The following is a 7,296-nucleotide window of genomic DNA, read 5'->3' as shown; positions in this document are numbered from 1 at the left end:
CTTCGTTGAGATTGGGAGGGGAATCGTTGATTTGTCCAAGGTGAGCTGGGAACCAACTCAGAAGATGATGGGTTATGTTCTTGCCTTGCAGTATTTTCAGCGTTTGTTCACAGACCGTCCCCTTGGCGAACGCCCGTAGTGCTGCCATGGAATCACTGTAGACGACTTCAATGTCATCCATCTTGAGTGCTAAGGCGATGGCCACTTGTTCCGCAATGATTGGGTCTTTCGTCCTGACCGTCGCTGAGTTGACGACATGGCCAGCCCCATCGACTACCACTGCCACAAATGCTTTCCCATTGGCGTAGGAAGCCGCGTCAACAAATACGACCCCTCGTTCCTCGTTTGAGACTTGACGAAGTATAGACCTGGCCCTCGCTACTCTTCTTCCGACGTTGTGTTCTGGATGCATGTTTCTCGGTATAGGAGATACCGTGATAGTTTCCCTGATGTTGTCAGGGATATTATTGTAATTGCGTCTGATTGCTATTGGGTGTTGGCCCAGCTTCTGCAGGATCATTCTCCCCGACCTTGTAGTAGATAACCTTGCAAACTGTGCTCTCTCTTGGGCTTCTGCTATTTCTTCGAGCGTGTTGTGTATGCCAAGCTCAAGCAGACGCTCGGTGCTGGTATGTATGGGTAGGCCCAGTACCTTCTTGATAACTTTCCTGAGGAGCACATTCAGTGTCTCGGACTCGGCTCTTGACCAGTTGTGCATTGCTGCCTCGTATGTGAAGTGACTTAGAATAAACGCATGCATCAACCTGATGAGGTTGCCTTCCTTGATCCCATTTCTTTTGCTGGCCACTCTGCGTATGAGGTGCACCGCACTGTCTGTTTTCCGAGTTAACTTGGCTATAGATTTGCTGTTGGCGCCGGTAGACTCTATCAGCATTCCCGGGAATTTGATGGAGTCGACCCTCTGGTTGGCATCCCCTTGATTTGTACGGAGGTGGATGTCTATCTGGTTTAACGGCTTCCATCCCCTGGGCTTCGGTCCCCGGCGTGCAGTCCGATAAAGCAAAAGTTCTGACTTACTCGAGGAGCACTTGAGCCCGGAAGGGCGAAGGTAGTCTTCTACGGTGTCAATCGCCTCTTGCAGAGCGCTCTCAATCTGCCCCTCGCTTCCACCTGTGCACCAGATGGTAATGTCATCTGCGTAGATGCTGTGCTTCAATCCTTCAATGCTCGATAATTTCTTTGACAGTCCAATCATGGCAATGTTGAACAGCATTGGTGAAATCACTGCCCCTTGTGGCGTGCCCCTTGCTTCTAGTTCGATTGCGGCGGTCTCGATATCTGCAATCTTCATCACGGCTTTCCGATCTGTAAGAAAAGACCATACGTAGTCATAGAAGGCTTTCTCTAGACCAAGCTTGGAAATTGCTTCGAGTATGAATGAGTGGAGGATGTTGTCAAACGCTTTTTCTAGATCTAGGCACAGAATGGCTCTCACGTCTCTGGTTTCATTGTCGATGACCTGGTATTTGATAAGCTTCAATGCATCTTGTGTGGATAGCTCTGCCTTGAATCCAACCATATTGTGTGTATATATGTCGTTATCTTCCAAGTACTTGTTTACCCTGTGCAGTATGGCATGTTCTGCAACCTTGCCGATACATGATGTCAAGGATATTGGCCTCATGTTGTCCAAGTTAGGGGGCTTTCTTGGCTTAGGAATAAGGATCGTGCTGGCCAGCTTCCACTGCTCTGGCACACTGCCTTCTTTCCATGCTGAATTGATCATATCCCTCAGGGTTTCAACTGAATCGCCATCAAGGTTACGCAGGGCCTTGTTTGATATACTGTCCGGGCCAGGGGCCGACCTGCTGTTGAGATCATGCAAGGCTCTTCTGATCTCCTCGATGTTAAACTTGCCCTCAAGACCTGGATTTGGCGTGCCCTGGTACTGTCTACTTGGGGGTGCCAATACTCTTTTGATTGGGAGGTACTTATGCACGGGCTGCTGTACAACTTGCTGTTCTGTAGTGCGCCCTATCTCTTTATGCAAAATTCGAGCGATAACATGCTTTTGATTTGTTTTGGTGGTGTTTTCGTGTAGGAGATGCTGTAACATATTCTATGTCTTGCCATTGCGCATCTGACCATCGACGGAGTTGCAGATTTCGTCCCATTGCTGCCTGGATAGTGCGCGACAATGTTCCTCGACTGATCTGTTTACCTCAGCTATCTTCTTCCTCAGTCTTCGGTTCAGGCGCTGACCCTTCCAACGGTTCAGTAGTGCTTGCTTTGCCTCAAGAAGATGAGCGAGCCGGCTATCCATTCTTTCAACCGGAAAATCTGTGGTAATGGTGGAGGAGACGGATTTGATGTCATCTTTAATCTGTTTGACCCACTGCTCCAAGCCTTGTCTGTGGCCATCTTGTTCCCTTTCCATCCTTATCTTCCTGAACTTATCCCAGTCTGTGAAGTGGAATTCTCTCTGCTTTTTATGCTCCACGGAGAAGGTAGTGGCAAGAATGCAGTGGTCACTTCCTAGGTCTACAGCAAGGTTCATCCACTGGGCCTTCTTGATGTTCCTTACAAATGTAAGGTCCGGGGTGGAATCCCTGCAGCAAGATGTACCAAGCCTTGTTGGTAGGCTGGGGTCTGTGATTAGGGCGAGATCAAGTTCACTGGCACTTTGCCAAAGTCGATTTCCTTTCCCAGTGTTGTACTTGTAACCCCATGTATGATGAGGGGCGTTGAAATCACCTGCTATGACGAGTGGACATTCCCCGGCGATATTAACAGGTTTCTTTAGAAGCGTCTTGAACCCTTGCTTTTGTTCCTTTTGACTGCTGTATATATTAAGAATGAAAATGCTCTGACGGTTGCTGGTACCCGGCACGATCTCTACCAAGACGTGTTCCAACCGGCCTGCTTCTATCTTGAGGTCGTGGGTTACATGGGTTAGTTTGTTGCATACGAAGGTGCAGACTCCCCTCCCTTCAGTATCCCCTATTACAGGCCGGAATCCAAGCAACGTTGCTTGCGGTGAAAGGGTCTCTTGTAATAATATAATATGAGGCTTTTCTTGGCTGCTCCTGATATACTGCTGCAGGGTTGCCTTCTTTTTAAGGTAACCTCTACAGTTCTATTGCCAGATACGAAATCCTTCACGTAGCGCTGCCATCATGGTTATTACATGGGCGGCCAGAGCCTGATGCTGCACCTGTCGACAGGTTTGGTACCACTAGTATTGGTGGCCGAAGGGGTGAGCTTGGTGGGTGAGGAGGCCTTGCTGTGTTGTGCAGATATGCTTCGACCTTTGTAATGCGCAAAGTCATATGCTCTTCCAGTGCCGCCACGCTTGATTGTAGCCTACCCATCTGCTCGCTAAGGTTGGCTACTACTTTGCTGAGCGTGTCAAACACCTCTTTCATATCTGACATGGTCGTTTGGTTGGCTTCCACGTGTTCTGCCATGACTGCCCTCTTTTTCGTGGTTCTCGAGTCCCCCACGTTTTCAGCCACAGGGACATCGACTGGCTGAGGCATTGGCTGTGAAGATTTCGCGCTGGTTAGCTTCGTGAGAAGAATTTTTATTTCCTTTAACTCAGCTGATAGCCTCTCATTCGATTTTGTGAGTCTCGCGTTTTCTTGCTCTAGCTGTGCAATTCTATCATGCTCTGGCAGCTTACCTGTCATCACCTCTGCCCCGCCGTTGCGCACTCGCTCAGCCCAGCTGCCTTTCGAAGTAACTGCAGGCATCCTCCCCGGGTGTGAAGCCGTGATCTCGAACTGAACGCCAGGCAGCTGGCCATTCGGGTGCCGCCCAGGCTGATCCCGACCCTGATGGTGACCTTGAGAACTCGAGCGGCCCCGTGATTGGGAGCGGGCCTTGGGTCTAGAACCTCTTCTGGAACGCGACCTCCCCCTGGAGTGGGGCCGCCATTCCTGTTCTTGTGTAGTCTGGATGCTCTGGGTCCAGTAGGCTGGAATAAGCTGCTTGTCGTTGATGTCTGGACTCGATGTGATTGATGCGTCCCGGGCTTCTGCGGCTGCTCGCGATCTTTCCCAACGTCTGCGTCTGACGACGTATGGCACTAAGAACTTGTTCTTGAACTCCTTGTCTGCCGTGGGATGGTGACCGTCGCACAGCCTGCATCTTGGATTGCACTGGTGCAGGCTATCTGGGTTCTTGATCTCGCAGCCTCTGCAGGTTGTTTCAGCTGGGTTTGGACAGACGTCAGACCGATGGCCCAGCTTTCCACAGACGTAACAAATATCGATGTTCTTGCGGTAGAGGGAGCACTGCAAAAGTGAAGGTCCATATCTCACGAATCTGGGCACCTTGTGTCCTTCGAACGCTATGATGATTGTCCCGGTGTCCTTGATTCTCTTGGCCTGCAGCGCGAGCGGGTTGTTCGCGTTCACGATCATTCGGGTCAAAATGTCCTGAGTATCGCTTACGGGGATCCCACGAATCACTCCTTTACAAGTATCGTGGGGTGCCGCGGCGTACGCGCTGACCTCGAAAACTTTGCCTCCAATGTCAATTTGCTTGACCTTGAGGTATCTTGAAGCTCTGTCTTGGTCCGGAGTGCTTGCCACCATAATGTTCTGCTGCAAGTTGGAACAGATGATGTCCTGCATGGCCTCTTCCTCTTTGACGCCGGCCGCCAGTACTATCGCGTCTGCCACGGCTCCAGTGCCCATTCTCGAGATATTTAATCCTCCACGTGGTTGTAGCACAATTTTGCTGAAGTCCTTAGGTAGTGGCGGCATGTGTCCAGCTCGCACGATTGTATGCTTTGTGCCATACCTATTACGACGGGCTCGAGCGTCTCCCGCAACGCCAGCCTTGGTCGAACCCTTGGCAGCAGAAACGCTAACCGCGGCTTGCTTATTCCTTGAGCGTCTCGTTTCGGCTTCCTTGCAACCCATGTTTTCCGTGCAATCCTCTGGAGAGACGTCCTCTCCATCTACTTGGTATTCCATTCTCAGTTGCAGATCCTGGAACGCGCAGAGCGTTGAGTCGCGTTGGCGCCGGGCCGGCGCATCGGCGACAATCGCCTCCTTGGTTAGGCTTAAATCCCCCGGTGGCGTTGCCGTGTAAAAATGTCCCAAAAATGGTTTAAAAGTCCACTCACCAGCACAAAGGTGGTATCTGCTGATTGCTTGAGAACTTAGGCACACGATGGGACTAAAAACTCGGCGACAAATTCGTGAATACCACAGGAAAGCATTCTTGAAAGCAGGAGCCGATCCTCGCGCGTCCACACTGGTCGGCACCTAGAGCGTCTCCTTCCCGAAGAGATTGTGAGGAAATGCGAATGCGCGTTCATAACGGCGTTTCGCACGTGAGATCCTAGTGTTAGAAAAATAATGTTTTCTTTTTAGGGGCGAAGCTCCTTATTGCGTGGGCTGTGCGTCCCCTGTATGTAGCCACCTCTAGTTTAGTTCTTGCAGTGTTCACTAGATGGCGGTACCGTCTCCTGTATGTAGCCACCTCTCGTTTAGTTCTTGTAGTGTTTACTAGATGGTGGTACTTGTAGCTGATGATGAAAAGATGCAAGATGTTATAAACTAGAAAGCGGTACTTGTAGTTGATGAAAGACGCGAGATCTTATAAAATAGGAATGATGTCACATATGGCGCGTGTCATTGGTTGAAGGCAATCGTTCGATTTAGTGCGGCGACGTACGCTAGGGGGAGCGATGTAATAAAATCGAGTGGGCAAAATGTACAGGGGATTCATGGTTTACCAGGTTTACCTCCGGAGCTTCGCCCACTCAACATCATTCACTTCGTGGATATGGCGGCACTTTTTTTTCCTTACACCGCACAGCAGTTCGCCGCACTTGGCGTTTTTCTGTAGCGAGAAAAGCGGTATGCGTTTCCGGCTCTAGTAGCTAGTGTGCACAGAAAAAAGAAGAAAAAATGGCAGCATATCCACGGAGTGAACGATGGAGAGTGGGGCGAAGGATTCGTCCATCCATTCGTCCTTGCTTCCGTCCGTCCATGCATCCGTCTGTGTGACCGTCCACGCGTCCATCTGCCCGTCCGTGCGTGCGTCTGTTCGTGCGTCCGTCCCTGCGTTCATCCATGCATCCACCCCTGCGTCCGTTCATGCGTCCATCCATGCATCTGTCTGTGTGTCCGTTCGTCCATCTATTCAACACTCCAAGTACCACCATATCGTATCTTTTCATCATATTGACACGATTGACACGAGCATTTTCCCTATAGAAGCACCGCCATCCAGCGGACATTCCAAGGGCTGTTATGACCGCCATCGGTAGGCGCCATGCTGTCGTTGAAAAGCGTAGCCGGGCCGCGTTCCCACGCCTGGAACCCAGGTTTTCTTGGAACCAGCGTTGAGAGCTGACGGGGGAGCGGCGCTCTTTTAATCCTCAAACAAGTAGCCGGCTCGCCGAATGCCTATGCCCGCCAGGTATTGTCCCTGCTAGCCGGCGGATGAGACGTCACGTCGCCACGAAGCGGTAAGCCGTTCCAGAGGGGACAACAAAGACAGCGTATTCCTTTGAAGAAACGGCGACCGCCGCCACAAAGTGCCCTGCTAATTGAGCGGACAGATTGGCGGACCGTTTGATGTCTGCTGTCCGAAGCTTGGGACCCCTCGACCAGCGACATACACGACGAGCAAGAGCCTCTCTGGCGCCACCTTTAAGTGCAGTGATCTTGACTCGAAATTGGATGTTCACGTGCGCCGTGCATGCTCGTACCCCTCACCTGTTGTGTGTGTGTGTGATTGGTGTTCCACTGAAGAAGGAGGAGCCCGACAGGGCTTATAACGGCGCCGCAGAGTGCAGGACGTCGCTCTGAACTGTGTAGCGGTTCAACCACCACGCTCGTGGTTTGTGTGAACTCCTAACCTTCCTATGCTGTAAATATTTGTAAATAGTGCCATAAACCTGTTTGTTTTTTCATATCCCCATCTTGTAAGCGCTCGTTTCCTCAACCCGAAGCTACACCACGCTACCACAAGAGACCGGGTTTTGTTTTCGTATCCTCCAGCGACCTTCCACCCCGAGCCACAACAACTGGTGATCAAAGGAGGGATCACAACAACTGGTGGCAGCGGTGGGACCACGACGACTGGTGAACAGCGGTGGGATTCGAAGCTACAAGTGACAACAACAGTCGGCCCAGGAGAAGCAGCTTGCTCGAGACATGGATCACGTATGGGTGAGTGCTTGGCTTTTCCTTTGAGTGAACCAGGTTCTAAAAGAGGGTAAATTTTAGAACTGGTAGTTAACTTTGCCGAAAGACTCAGTTTCGCCGTTTCGGAAAGTTATTTTGGAAGTAGCGAGCACTCAGTACGATCATG

The sequence above is a fragment of the Rhipicephalus microplus genome, chromosome 5 (assembly GCF_043290135.1).
Source record: "Rhipicephalus microplus isolate Deutch F79 chromosome 5, USDA_Rmic, whole genome shotgun sequence".
Lineage (NCBI taxonomy): Eukaryota > Metazoa > Arthropoda > Arachnida > Ixodida > Ixodidae > Rhipicephalus > Rhipicephalus microplus.
Note: the sequence above shows the minus strand (reverse complement) of the source record.